This window comes from Coturnix japonica, chromosome 3 (assembly GCF_054131305.1).
Source record: "Coturnix japonica strain WE chromosome 3, WE-NBRP24, whole genome shotgun sequence".
Classification (NCBI taxonomy): Eukaryota; Metazoa; Chordata; class Aves; order Galliformes; family Phasianidae; genus Coturnix; species Coturnix japonica.
Window position 1 is genome coordinate 11316938 of NC_140665.1, and position 15067 is coordinate 11332004.

General features: G+C 46.0%; 1 protein-coding gene and 1 long non-coding RNA gene across 2 annotated transcripts in view; one reads left to right on the forward strand and one right to left on the reverse strand.

Annotated features, from left to right (window-relative positions):
- Positions 1 to 15067, reverse strand: part of LOC146761283 (uncharacterized) — an 86913-nt gene that overhangs the window by 30708 nt on the left and 41138 nt on the right. The window lies entirely within an intron of this gene.
- The window catches only part of LCLAT1 (lysocardiolipin acyltransferase 1), a 136202-nt gene continuing 130617 nt past the window's right edge, over positions 9483 to 15067 (forward strand). The window contains exon 1 of the mRNA XM_085542708.1: positions 9483 to 9584. The gene's annotated coding sequence lies outside the window, so the exon portion shown is untranslated. The remainder of the gene's footprint in view (positions 9585 to 15067) is intronic.

The window sequence follows — 15067 nt, forward strand, 5'->3', positions numbered from 1 at the left end:
GTAATTGAGCCCTGGAGGTGTCTGCTACCTCCATTTTGGGGTACTGATTTGCAGTCCAGGGAATGGAGCAGAAATCATCAAACACAAGCTGGAAGTGTGGAAAGGAAGGAAGGCTTCAGTTGAAAGGATGGCTGTGTCCTGAGGAAGGAGTGCAGGGGCTGATTTAAAAATAAGACCAAAGGGTCTTATTTAAAAATAAGACCAAAGCTGAGTGCTGTCACATCCACATTGGCTGCCCTGCTCCCTGCATTAACAGCCTCCTTAGGAAGACGCATGAGGAAAAAGGAATAAAAAGAGAACTGGGAAATTCTTGAGATTCTTTCCAATGGAAAAAATGTCCATTTATTACTCAGTGTCAACAGCAGCGGACACCTGTGTTTAAACACCGAGCAGCGAGTCGCAAGCCAAAAGGTAACCAAAAGCCTCAGCTGCACCCAGGCAGGTTTGCGGGTGGCTGCCTCCTCTGGGCACCCCCCATCTCTTTCTCCAGGGATGGTGGGGCCGGTGCCTGTGTTCTGCAATGAGAGTTCAGCAGGGGTGAGGCTGGCAGAATCTGTGGGTCAGGAAATGCCTGCAGCCTTGTAGGGCATGGTCACGCATTCCTCGGTCAGACTGTCACCCTGCCTCCCTCCTGGCCCCTGCCTCCCCCAGACTCTTGCTTCATTCTGACATGGAACAAGCCCTGGTGCTCGGTGCTCTGCCTGCGTGGGGAGTCAGGAAGGAGGAAGAAACGAGTTGCCCAAACCTGTGGGGTGAGTCAGTGTCAGAGCAGCATCCTGCTGGGTTTGTGCCAGTGCTTCTCAGCAGGCACATGAAGGCTCACCTGCAGTGTGTTGTGAGGAGTGAGCACCTTTCCCTGCTGGGAATGCCAGGCCCTTCATGTGCTGCTGACATGGTATTGCTGCACAGGCATTTCTTGATCAGCCCAGCAAAGCTCCTGCTTCTCACTCTCCCATCACTCCCACTGCCGGTCCTCCAGCCTTACAGCAAGGAGACTGAAAAGCATGGCAAAGCATGGGTGAGGTCCTAATTCAGCTTTCCTCTGCACTCTTCCTACCTTCTCTCAAGGTACTGTCCACAAACAAACACCAGAATATGAGGAAGAAGGACTTCCAAACATTTTGTTTTCCAGGACCTGTGCAATACTGAAGTGTTGGTAGGAAGCCACAGCCATGTGATGGCACAGTCAGGACAACACCTGTTTCCCATTCTTCATTCCTTACCCATTTCCTGTGTGAGCTTGAGCAAGCTGCTTACCTTCTACATTCATTTCTTAATTAATGATTAATTTCAGCTTAATTTCTACTTGTGAAGAACAGAGATAATAACACTGAATTCCTTCTGTAAGATGTGCAGACGTGCACTGCATGTGAATGCATGCAGGGATGGTCAGTGATTGCTGAACACACACCTCTAGTGACTGCTGAATGTGTACCACGTTGTGGAGCAGTTGTGTGGGGTTCATCATTTCTAATACTGCTGCTTTTCTTTTGGATGCTACATAAGAACTAGACAAATGCATGGCCATGGAAAAGAAAAGAAATTGCCACAGCAATAATTGTCAGAGGAGAAAAGGCTTCTGCCACACAAACAGCACCATCAAACCCATGAGAAACTCAACCCGCTGCTTCACTCACCATCTATAGCTCATGTTACGGTGGCAGACCCTTCCCAACCTGGCCTCTGCACAGAGAGGGCTGTATTCTGCACCTTTACACCATTTTCCATCAGGCAGTGTCAGCTGAATTCTTTTTGAACCTTTTAAAATTCAATTATATAACACTTTCCCCCAAACCAATCCACTAAGCAGCATCCACTAAACGCTGCATAATTCAGCTTCATTTGGTGCCCGTAATGCTACAATTACTCTTCAAGGCTCATTTGTTTCAAGGTCTTCAGGCTGTAAAGCATGGGAGTGTGGTTAGCTGATTTTCAGGAATGTCTGCACTCTGGCAGGGGAAGAAGGCTGAAGGAGGAAGGAACCAAAAAGAAACGCATGCAAATTCAATGACATGGCAGGAATTTCATAGTCATTTCAACACAGCGATTCCCACAGGCAAAGAAATCATAGTTGTTTGGGGGTAGTATGGATTTGCCAGTTCTGATGGTTTTATTGGGAGATTCGTCATTTCTAGAGTGTCCCCAGAAGCCCAGCAGCTGGATTCATCTTTGTCAAAGAGTCTCAGCTGCCTTCTGCTTGGAAAGGAACATTTCCAGCCTTTGGGCTCGGCAGGCCCAGCGTTGGGCTCTCGCCCTGCAGAGGAGCGGGCAGCACTCGCTGGTTGCAGGGTGGAGCAGGGTGGATGCTGAGGTTCCACCCTTGCTCTTCTTTCTTTTCTCCCCATTTTCACCTTGGACTTTTATTTCTTCAAGTCTCTATTAGCCCAAAGTGCATGCCTGAACATGAGTGCTTGCTGCTTTGCTATCGGCCATGCCAACTGCTTGTATATTGTCTTTTGGGCAGTTCCTGCAGAGGTACCTTGCTGCATGGCACAACAGGCCCTGCCAGTGTAGGCCATGGTTAGGTCCACCAGAGCTGCTGACACTTGAGAAGCATTAGCCTTTCAGTAGCTGTTTGAAGGGGTGGCTTGAAGGTGCTTTGGTAGGGGTAGAGCAGGCTGCTGATGCTGGCATGGACAGTTTTTTTGTCCTCCTTGACTGGAGGACATTCTCTTACCTGCCTCTCCTAGGATGGTGGTTGCAGAAACCTGAGGTGGGACAGGGGAGAGGTTTGCCAGAGCTGAAGGGGAGAGACTACCCTTTATTTAAGCAGTACCCCTCTGCATACAGAAGAAGGCAGAGGGATGCTCTGTTAGGGGCTGCGAGTCTGTATGGCACCTTTCAGTTGCAGCACGAGTCTCCCACAGCACCCTGAGCAGCCATGTGGGCCTCAGCAGCACAGCTGAGTCTGCCTTCCCTTCCTCAGCAGTCTGTGGAGCAAGGCTGCAGGTAAATGTAGCCAGAGCTGGGGGACTTCACAGTTTTAGAAGCTTAACTCAAGATTGGATCCACAGTCTGAGGTTTCAGCACTTCTTCTGTGTATGTTTGGATTTAACTGAGGCTCCTGGTTGCAAAAAAGATGAGCTTTGGCACAGCATCTGTTCTGCTTTGAGTAGGCCTGTGGCAGCAAAAGCTCAACGCTGCTTTCCAGTGCTGCTGTGAAACAGCCCTTGGGTTCACCAAGAGCCCTGCTGCGTGTGGAAGCTCCATACCCTGCAGTTCTGCTGGCCCAAAATACAAACCCTTAATTCTGAGAAAGGATTTTGTTCTTTTTATGTGTGGAAATAGGAAGTGCTGCGGTTCTGCAAGTGACTTAATAAGCTTCAGCAGCTGTGATGTGAGGGTACTCTTTGATGCCAAAACATGTACTGCAATCCAGTCCCTTTCTGTGCTCCTCTTGTGCCAACGGGATCTGTGGGCACAGCGGGCTTTGCAGAAAAGGTTTCTCTTTGGAAGCTGTGCTGTTCGTGCAGAGCCTAGCTGTGATCCCATTTGCTCTTCTGTGTTTCAGAGAAGCCTTTCTCTTGTTTCGGTGCCTGCGTGATTCTACAAAATGTTTGGATTCATAACACGGCAAAAATATCCTACTGAAATCCAAGAGTGAAAATATTTCTGTTTCTGAAAGGACACGCGTTGCTCCTGACAGAGTCAGCTCTTTCTTTCCATAGACAAAACCCCAAACGCCTGTTTTTCTCTAAGTAGATGTTAGCTTCAGCCTGAGGAAAACAACAACAAATCAGGGAAGAAGGAAAGCTGGGCTTCCTGCAGAAAGCCCAGTGTTTATCTGTCCTGTGGCTGCACACTAACTCCAGGAATAAAACAGCTGCTATCCTTGCACACAGGCAGCTGTCTTGGAATTTAAAGAGGAAATGAAATGAGGAAAGGAAACAACAACAACAAAAAAGAAATTAAAACATCATGTAGAAAACCATGTCAGAGGTGTAAAGAAGCAGAAGTTCTCATTCAACAGAGCGTTATGTGATTGCTTGGTAGGTCAGCAGATAGATAAGTGAAATTCTGGTTCTTCTGCAGATAACTGTCATAGTTTGGAGGCTGGATCTTTCTTACAGACCAAGTTTTGTATGTGTGTCTCATTTGCTTTAAAATGTCGTATCTGCCCTCATGCTGTCTGTGGGAGAGGCTGAGTTCTAATCCATAGATTAATCCTCAATGACTTCTGCCAGATGCTTCTGTGAGAATGAAAGAAGTTGCTCTAGAAAGCCCAGTTCTTGCTATGCCTCCTAGCAAGTACTTAGGGAACAAGACTGTTATTACCCTATTAGAAATTTCTGGAAGAACTAACTCTGATTAGACCAGCTGATACTGGTGCACATTTGTGATCTGAGCACACAGGTGTTTTCTAATCTGCTTGGTGCCAGAGGAGGAAATGGGTGTGTGCTTAAATCAGAAGGACTGAAGAGACGGGCTGGATGTTAAACAGCAGTAACTGGATGGGATAACAGACAAGGATTAAAGCTCACTTGGGTGGCTCAGACCTTGTCTGTGTTAGTTGGAAGCCTGAGGATTTGACCAATATTACAGCTAAGTCCCTGACTGTATCTTTCTGGGAAAAGTGTGACTTCATGTGTTGACGGAAACCACCATGTGCTCTCATTATCAGCACCTTATCAAAGTGTTGCTATGCCAAATATTGGAGAAAACTGTATTCAATGTAGAGGATTTTCTAGCTGTGTGACCAGTTGGCTTTAAGCTTGGAAAGGGAGCCATATAGTAAACATTCTCTACTCAGGTGAGTGCTGGAAAGTGCTGGGAAGGCAGCAAATGTGTTTTGGTATTGGGTTTGGGTGGTTTCTTTTTATTTATTTATTTTTTTTTTTGTATTTTAGTTGAGTTTAATAACAACAAACCTCCCTGGATAAGGCTGTGGTTGACTGGAATCAGGCAGAATGCTGTAAGGTTGGCACAAAACGTGCCTTGGTGCCTGTGGGCAAGGAGTGTGATAATTGGTTTGACCTTAGGATGTGTGTGTGTCAGACAAGCTTGTGTTCCAGCCTTGTATGGTTTCAGGAGGCAATAGAAAGGTGTGTTTGGAAGAGCCACTGGTGAAAATCTATGGAAGGGTGAGCTGTGGTCTCAGTGGGTGGGAAAATGGTTATCTACTTCTGGAGTCTGTCACAATTAAAAACAGGTAAAACTGCGGGTGCCTGGTTTGGGATACTTATAACATGGGGTAAACCTGATGTTCAGAGTTTCTCCATATCAGAAAGACAAGAGATGGCGAATCACCCCTTGCCTGGACTGGTAGCACTATCAGTGGTGATGCATATGGGGGTCAGGATTAAGGGAGTGAAGGTCTGTAGCCAAAATGAAGCGCTGGGAACAGGGCAGGCAGCTGCCACATGGGGTAAGGTAGGAGAAAAGGGAAGGGGCACCCAACTTGCAGTGTGGAATCAGCAGCAATCCCAGGTTGGGAGATCTGCTCTGAGCTGATCCCATGGGCTGAGATCATAGTGCTGGGGATCAGAGGAGTGGCTGGAGCTGCTGCAGTAACCTTCACAACTCATGTCGTTTCCCTGGAGCTCCTCAAGGCTTTCTGACCTCATGCATTGTGTTATTCCAGTGACCTTTCTGAAAATGCTTTGGACTTGGTATCTACACAGCCTACCACTCTATATATTGAAAATAAGATTACTCTCTGCTTTCCACCACAAGAGGAAAATGGGAGCCTGCAGAGCAACATATAAGCCTTCGAGACATCCCTATTAATGAACCTCCTTTCTAGCAAACTCCCTGGAAGTGGGAAAGGCAGATCAGTGAGATGCAAAAGTGCCCTTCATTGGGGGGGTAGATTGTGCCAGAGTTGGATTTTGATGGCTGGGGGTTGATCTAAGGGTGGCACTGGTGGTGTTGCGTGCATCCTGTTCTCCCCAAATTCACTCTGCTTCTGAGGTAAGTATCCTCACTAATAACCCCTCTGGGGAGAGTAGGGTTTAGTGAACAAAGCCCTGTGAAAAGGGAGAGCCAGAAATAGAAAGGCTGTGAATATAGAAGCCCCAGGCATCGCCTTCCTCTGTCTGGAAGAAGCTTTCCTTATGACAAAAGCAGCCTTTGGACTGGCTCTCAGATGGCCCCAAGCAGCTGGGGGAAAGCAAGGCCATCAGAGGCACTTTTCCTTTGAGGCACAGCAGCAGGAGAGAATGCAGAGGAGTGGAAAGAGGAAAATAAAGGGAAGTTGTAGCCAGGCCATCCTTCTCTCTCTGAAAACAGTCTTAATACCAGCCCTATGACAGTGCTCTGAGCATCCTCAAGACCCAAAAATCTGCTAATCAACCCACAGACTTGCCTAAGGTTCACAGGAAGCAGGGAAAGAAATCCTGATGGTCTTGGCAAGTTAGCTGTCACTGCTCTATCCAGTCAGGCAATGAGGAAGCTTCCAGCAGACATCACATCAAAGGACAGGTCTTTTGGTGTGGAAGACTTCAAAGCTGTTTCAAGGAAATTAGAAACTCTGACCTTTGAATTTCTCTCACATGAGAAACCCACACGCTGGTTTGAACTTTCTGCAAGCCCCATGTCGTGACCCAGGTAAAATTGGCTCTTTCAGTAAGAAACCAGTGAAAGCTTTGGATGGGGGCCAGTCTGGACTATGTTTTGCCCACAGGATGTTCTGCCTGTACTCAGTGCTAATAAGCACAGAGAAGTGCTGGGACTGAAGAGAAAGTTCCCAAGGCAAAACTTCAGATGGCTGAAAGGGGGCAAATTACTTGTAAGGAAGCCTTAGAGCAATCAGGTGGTCTTAGACCACCTGAGTTTCCCATGCCTATTTCCTCCTAGGAACCAGCACTTCTTGTTGGACTCAAGGTCTGTCTGAGCTTGTCTGTGCCATTGGGCAGCAGAGAGCAGTTTGGGATAAAGGCAGAAGGAACAGAGCACATGTCAGACACTTGCTTTTTATTTTATTTTTTCTGTGATGTGCTTGCTTCCTTCTTAGCTAACCTGTCATTTGAGTCTGTTCTCTCTGTCTCTTCCTTTGGTCCTTTGCTTCTGGTGAAAGTTATTTGACAAGCAGCAAGTCCGGTTCAATGTTTCCAGCCTCCTCACTGTTGCCTGCCTTTCAGCATGATAAGTCGAGCTATCACAAGCAGGGGAGTGAAAAGCCCTCCCATGCTTTGAATTGGATGCTTTCAGAACAAGCTCTGAGTTCCTGGGAATATTTAAAACCACATACAGGAAAGGGGTTTTTTTTAGCTCTTCATTGACATTCCTGTGTTATCCACCTCAAGCTCTTGTTGCTTGCGTAGGAAGGAGTTTTGAACAGTCCAGGCATGTGATGTTCCACTCACTTAACCCTGTCTCTTATCAGCACACATGAGGCTGCTGTCTCTTGTGGGGAGCTTTGCCATTGCTGTTAACAGCTTCTTTCTGCTCATAAAGCTGCTTTCCCTTTTATCCTGTTCCTTCCCCAAGGTACTCACCCTTCCCAAACTACAGCTCCATTTTCTATACTCCTTCAACACAATGATAAGTGAAATCAAAGCATATGCAATATGCAGGCATAAATACTTGGGCAGATGAGGATTCAGGTCTTTACAGGACATGGGGTCATGGGATGGCTCTGAGGGCCAGACTTTGCCTCATGCATTGATTGCAGACCACTTGCCATGATGGGCACTGCTAGGATACACAGTTGGGTTTGAAGAACCTGACCCCTGAAAGAATCCCTGGCAGAGATGGAAGAAGACAGCAAGGCAGTGGAAAAAATAACCAACTTCAGTATTTAAGAGATTAGATGAGCTGACAGAAATGTGGAAGATGACTGTTTACACACGGACACGTACACCAGGAAGAAAATTCTTTTCCGAAAATAGCTGCTTAGGCTTTATTTATAGACTTTTTCTTTCTTCTGAGACAAAGCAGAACATTTACATAAGGGGCAAGGAGAGGTGATGATGAATAACCATTTCTTGTGCAGATTGAAGTCCTCATTAGACCTGCCAGCAGGGATAGATGTCTGGGTGTAGCAGAGCACCAGAATTAGCCTGTGTCATTTAACTGTCTGAAGTTTAAACTAGCAGCAGGCAGTCTTCTAGAAGTTCAGTGTTCTCCTTCAAAGCTTCTAAATGATAACAGACCCAGTTTATTCAATCTGAAAAGTTCCACAGGGCAGAAGCTCAGGCTCAGCTCGTGCCTTTCACTTGGGCTCCTGCTCCCACCCTCTCGATCACCTCCCAGCCCCTGAGTCCCTTCCCAGTGTGTACAGCGCTGATTTTTAGGGAGATAGGGCCTTGCTTCTCTAAATTTTACAGAGGAAAGAAGCAAGGCCCACAGAAAGACTAAATCCCCACAGAGGGGACCTGACTTTTGCTGTTTGGTACATGAGAAAGGACTTTTAGTAGACATCTGAGGACTTACGCTTAAGGCACTGACCCGAGATTACTTAGAAAACTGTGAGCAGAGCAGGAAAGTGACAGTGCTACATTTCCAAGCCATCTCTACGTGCTGCCCTGAGACCAGGGTTTGGACCTGTATGAGACTTGCTTCCTTCTTGCACTGAACAAGGACTTATGCTAAAACAAGGCAGCTGTGAGCTGTGAATCTGCCTTTACTCTCCTGGTAGCTCACAACCTCTAGTGCTGCCCTTAGCTGTCTGGCAGAATAGCCTTCATCCTTGTCATCTGGGTCACAAGTGATATCACTTAGCAGAAGTCTTCACAGACAGGGGCTGCCCCAGACCCTGGGCATGGTCTGGTTTGAGAGCTGCTTTTAGATCTGCAATGGTAATGTGTGGCCACCGTAAAGTAAGTTTTCTTATTCTCTGTACCAGTACTGCTGTTGTATTTCTCCGTGTTCTCCCAAATGTATCTGTAGTCTTGAAGAAGGAAGAAAGCAGAGGAGGCTGGTTATAAAGGAGAAGCCTTGCTTTCAGCAGTTGGCAGTTGCTGACAATAGGAAGAGGACGATTAGAGAAAGGGCATGACTGTTTAATGAGTTTTGGAAACACGTCCTTTAGCTTTGTATGCATATATTTTTAGTCTCTGAGAGCACAAAACTAAACTTTGAACAAAAATAACCACGCGCTTACATAACATCCTTGCCTACCAAGTTCCCACCGCTTAAGCACTCTGCAGTCTTCTGGAGCAGAGTGCTGTCAATCACACCAGAGCCATGACTCAGACATTTACGCACATCTTCTCGATGTACAGTCAAGATGTGCACTGTTTGCACAGGCCGCTCTGCACAAGGCATGTGGCAGCAGATGCAGGGCAGCATCTGAGCTCTGCCATCTCAAAGACAAAGCGGAGTGATTACCAGAGCACAGAGGTGCAGGTGGGGAAAGGAGGCAAGGCAGTGCTCCCCACTTCTTTCCACTTCTCCAGACTGAGCAGGGGGAGGAAAGGATGTGGGAAAGATTTTATTTTATTTTTCCTATCGTTTCCTGGGTTTTACTTCTTTTAGGTCTTCTTGAGCCATAGACAGAGTCCAGACAGTGAGTTCTTGCTCTCTGTTCTCTTGCAGCAGGAGCTGTTTGGTCATCTGGTGCAGCCCATTTTCAGTGTCCCTGCATCCCTGCCGCTGCTGCTGTCATCAGCAGTCCCAGCCGAGAAGCTCTGGAGCTGATAGAGGTAGGAGTGACAGCTCTCTCCTTGGCCCTCTGCCTGGGACTGAGACATATTCATGCTATGGAAGTTATCTGGCCACAGCCATGGCTTCACTTACTCCAGTGATAAACAGGGGACTGCAGGGTCAAGGGTGCCCATTCTTTCCATTCGCACTTTGAACAAGCATGATTACAGATTAGCAGTGTGTCATCCTTTTCTTCATCCTGTTTTTGGCAGCCGCGCTGTTACACAGACGAGCCTGGGCTAGTAGGTGATACCGGTCTGTTTGCCAAAAGTAACATGGGGTTATGATAGCACGCTTTGACTCTCAAGGACCAGTTCTGCTGAATACGCTTGTTTTCTCAGACACCAAGGTGGAAAAGGTTTCGGTTAATAATAAATGACCTCCCCAGGGTAAACCTAGTTTCTTCCTGACCATAGATGGTCACTACATGCAGTAGTTATCAAGATCAAAGCTAGGAGAACCATCATAGGGCAAGCTGATTTTGTTTTTTCCTCTTTGGCTACTGGGCCTTCTAGAGCTGAGTGTCTCCTCAGCTGTCCTCTTCTTTGAGCAGAAACTTCTGTTTGGAGTGGGGGTATGTGGGAACTATTGGTTCAATGGGAGACATGCAGCGATGCGTGTACATGTGCGTGCCTGGGAAAAAAACATGTCCTGCAGTGCTGATGGATTCTGAGAAAGCCAGTGTTGGCCATCGTGTCTCAAAATAGCTCATGAAAACAGGCTGCCTTACACTGATTCCATACTCTGTGACGGAGATGTGCAGCCCTGAAATACAATTTTGTTATGCAATTTATCAAAATAGTTATCCTCCAGGGGGTTTTAGAACCCTGGAAAGAGAAGAGGAGGAAAAAATAGGGAGCTGTTTTCTTCAGCAAGATAAATAGCAAATTGTTTTCTGAACGCCTTGGAGTGACTTATTTGACCTTAGAATACAGTGGTGCTTTTATAGAAAGATTATTTTTTAACTCAGCTATGTGGAGGGAGTTGCTAAAACATTCGCATTGTTAGTGACTGTGAAAAGAGTATCTTCACATTTTCCATTTGCAAAAGCATCAGCTTTGAACGTTGTTGCAGATGAAGTTTCTCCTGCCTTTCTCACAGAGATGCATACACAACCCATGTAAAGCACATGTATGTCTATGGTCATATATGTCATGGAGAGAGCACAGTCCAGCAGATTGGGCACTAGACAGATTTGCTTTGTGTGTTACTGTTCTTCAGTCCATCAGACCAGGTACACCACTTCCCAAGATTCCCTTAATGCTCTGTCACCGAGGTGTGGAGAGCCTGTCCCACAGGGGCTGTGATGAGAGGATCCATTGCTGCTTTGGAGGCACCGTCTCATACTGCAAGGCTGAATGCTGGTGTGTGTAGGTACCATTACTCACTTTCCACTTGCTTTAGACTCAGCCACCAGTCTGACATATCTCGCACTGACAGCTCCTACCTCCAGCTAAAATTTTCTTATTTAGAGATATTCCAACGTTGCTGAAAATAAAGATGGTGAAAACTCAGTGTTTTTTTTTTTTTTTTTTTTTTTCCCCCAGTAAAAATTCTAGCAAATTTTGTAGTAGCAGCTCTAATATTCATTCTTCTGGGAATTACAAAATTTGATGGAGCCTGGTCTATCTTCCAGCCTGGTCAATCTAGGTTTCGCTATGGTAAAGTTTTGGAAAACAAACAAAAACCCAAAGCGATTTGCATATGCTCATGCAGGTTTTACAGGGAAATTGTCAGAAGATTTTATATTCCCATAGCAAGCCCAAACCAAGTCTAGATCCAGACACCTGAGATGGAAGCAGGAAGGTTTTCTTCCTGTGTCATTAGTGTTCTATCTGTTACTGCACAGACCACAGCCAAGATCAAACAGAAAGCCCTGAGAATGTTGATAGATGTACCTTCAGAACAAGGCTTGTACAGTAAAAAGACAAAGGAGGGGGCATAAAGATTAAACTTTCATTCAGTGAGTAATCACCATCCAGAGTAGGAACTGAATGTGGGAGGGGGGAAATAGTCTGTAATCATGCAATTGGTGATTATGCTGTACTGCCTACACAATGAGTTAAGGAGCAAGTTTCATAGTATTTCACGTTATAGACTCAGCAAAAAGGTTGTGTTTCAGTGTGGGCTGGGATGATTTACCTGGCATGCACGTCCCCCCGAGATTTGTACAGCTGGACCCTATATTTCAGTAGATACAGGAATCTTTTACATGTGCAAACATGGGTATGTATTTATAAAAGCTGGTCCTGCAGGTATGTGTGCAAGAGATAGCGTTATGTGTGAATTCAATGCACATGTCCCCGTACCTCTAAGCAGTCTGTGTTGGACCTTTATGAAGACTCATTTGTTGTACAATTTTCGCTTAAGCTGTTTAAAACCTTTCTACCAGCTCCTTTTATACCTTGTTGGAGGAAATAACCTCAAAGGCCATTGGGAGGTCATGTTGAGTGCTGACTCCTGTAGCTCATACCTGCACTATTTGCCATTTCCACAATCTGGATGGAGTTCAGGATCCAGAAGACCTTTGCTATTGATTTTCCCAAGACAAAGGTGCTGCTGTTGAGCAGTTCTAGAACTAAAATGTAGCTCTCCCCATTGAGTAATACCTTGTGTGCTTGCCCAAGAGAGCTTCTTGAGGACCAGGTGCCATCAAAAGTGAGAAGTGGCACAAGATGCTCAACCAACATATTCTTCATTTAAAACTCCATGTGACTGAATGAGCTTTTCTTGGCAGCGGAAAGGCAGATACATGCTTGAGTCTTGTTTGTACCCACAATGCCGTGCCTGTGTTCCTCTCTTTTTATAGAATCACCCTTGATTCTCTGGGTCTTTTTTTTTCCTCCTTCCAAATGTGGGGATTTATCCCGCCAGTTGGTCTAATCAACTCCCAAAATTGAGTGATCATGGGAGGCTGTGCAGTGAAAATAACTCATGAGAACCAAAGAGGAAAAATGCCTGGGACATCCAGGCTATTAATAAAAGTGAGTGTTTCAGAGCCCTGTGTAAGCTTGCTGTATCAGGGACACATAAGTAGCTCCCTGTCCACCTAGGCGCCAAATTTCTTCTAAGTTAAGGGGAATGATACCTTGGGCCCCACCCTGGTGGGGGTCAGCCTCTTCTCCTGCATAACCAGAGATAAGACTAGAGGGAATGGCCTCAAGCTGCGCCAGGGCAGATTCAGGTTGGACATTAGGAAACATTCATCTTCCAAAAGAGTGGTCAGGCACTGGAATGGGCTACTCAGGGAGGTGGGGTCACTATCCATGGATGTGTTCAAGAAACATTTAGATGTTGTACTGAGGGACATGGTTCAGTGTTGAAATATTGGTGGTAGGTGGACGGTTGGATGGGATGATCTTGCAGCTCTTTTCCAGATTCTGTGATCCTGGGGTGGCTGGTTGCTCCGAGGACAGAAGCCCTCCCAGCTGCAGGTCAGCTTGGCCTACCATCCATCAGCAGCTGTGCTTCTTAATGAAGAACTTATAGTGCTGATTTCCAGACTTTACACTATGGGAGCAATAACTCAGCTAGTTGTAATGTTTTCTGTTTCACATTTCTCTTTGTATGTGTGGTGTAGCACTCCCAGGGTTTTTATTTTAAATACAGAAGACCTAGAAGTGCAGACAGGAGGCACATCGTCAGCAAAGGAGCCCATTCAAAGCAGCACATTCTCCACCACAGCTTTAAAGATCACCACTTGCTGCCCTTCCAGCAGAGCAATGCTATAAATACAGAAAGAGTCTGTTTTTCTGTGATCTGCATCTTCCAGTCAGATCACAGCCCCCACCCCCTGCTTCCCCTGGTGTTGTGCTGATGCCAGATCAGCAAATGTTCAGGGAAACAGGATAGGCCTCAGCTGTAAGCCAGCAATGTCATCTTGTGTGCTGGGTTTTTGGTTTGTTGTTTTTTTTTTAGCTTGAAACTCTGGAGTAGTGCAGCTTTTAAGTGGTACTGGCAAAGATAATAAATGGATCAAACAAATATAGCTGGGCATATGCTGAGTGTGGGTTTGGGTTTTTAATTTCCCTTCCTCAGATCTATAATAAGATGTTTCCTGGCTTGTGTGTGAGTGTTTTTAATAGCTTTGTGTTGTTTTTTTTTTCTTTCTGAGTTACTTCTGGATGTGGCTGTTCTAGCCAAGCCTTTTCAGTAGCTGCAGTGGATATTGTTTTACATCTCTGAGAGTACAGTAGGTGTCATAAACTATCGTGCAAATCTGCTCTGTCAACAGGCACGTACATTAGCAGCTTTTTTTCTGCAAACTAAAACAGCATCAGAGGTGGCAGAATAGATTCTGTTTGCAGGAGAAAAGTGCACTTCTCCACAGCTGGAAGGCGTCTGCCCAATAGAAAGGGTGCTTTTATTTTATCTGCCTCTGCAGTCCTGAGAGGCAGAGGGATTGCTCCTTGATCTTCTCCTGCCTGAGAGGCCAGTCCCAAGTTCCAGTCCTATCTGCCTCCCAGCTCTTTGCCAGATGCCGTGCAACCCAGATAGGAGCTGTCAGGACCAAGGAGCAAGAAATGCTGGTAAAGATTTCATGCACACACCAACAGCTAGATCACAAGGCTTGCCTGAAACCACACTTCACATCAAGTTTGCTAAGCCTGTTCTGTACCCTTTGTCTCATAAGCACAACTAATTCAGACTGATATTGGCCACTGTTGTCCCATGTAACAAAGGCAGGGTGCCCAGAAAGTCATGCTGAGCATCAGCTGCTTGCTGTTGGCCAGGTTTCTACCTCATGGTAAGGGTTGCTCCATGACTTATGGATAAAGTAGGGCCTCAAGGCTTCAGTGAGTCATGTATGGTGACCATTCATTCCTTGCACTGGGCTATAAAGTAGCTGCCGGTAGTGGCAGCTTACTATGAGCCCTACAATAAATGTATACTTAGGATAAGAGAAACACTAAGGTTGGAGAAGACCTGGAAGATCATGCTGACTGCCTGTTAGATGCATTGGCCTCTGTCTCCTCATAGAGATGCGAACCAGGAATTAAGACTGTGGGATGGCTGCTTAATAATGCAGACTTAATAATGCAAATGCTTGGTTTGGGGAGGGTGCTCTTCTCATTTAGAAAACTCTCATTTAGAAAACTCTTCCTTGTCAAAGGAAGACACAGCTGGCTGCTCCCCTCCTATGTTAGCTTGTGCTTTCCATTTTTTTCCCAGTTTCAGCTCTCAGATTGTATGCACACATCACAGTGGCCCCCAGTCAACCCAATGGAATGAGACCGTTGTACCTGTGAAAGCCTGCACACAGAACAGTTTATATAAAAAATAATTAGCTTTCTGATTACTGCTGTGGAATCATCCTTTTTCAGTGTATTAATTACCATCTTCCCTCAGGGGACATTTTAATTTTCCAGGAGGGTGCAAAGCTTTGATTGCATGCCATGGAAGTGGAATGTGGTAAACGTGAATAAACCACTCTAGTGTTGACATCAGGTGAGACAAATAGGCTGGAGAATTTACAGCAGGC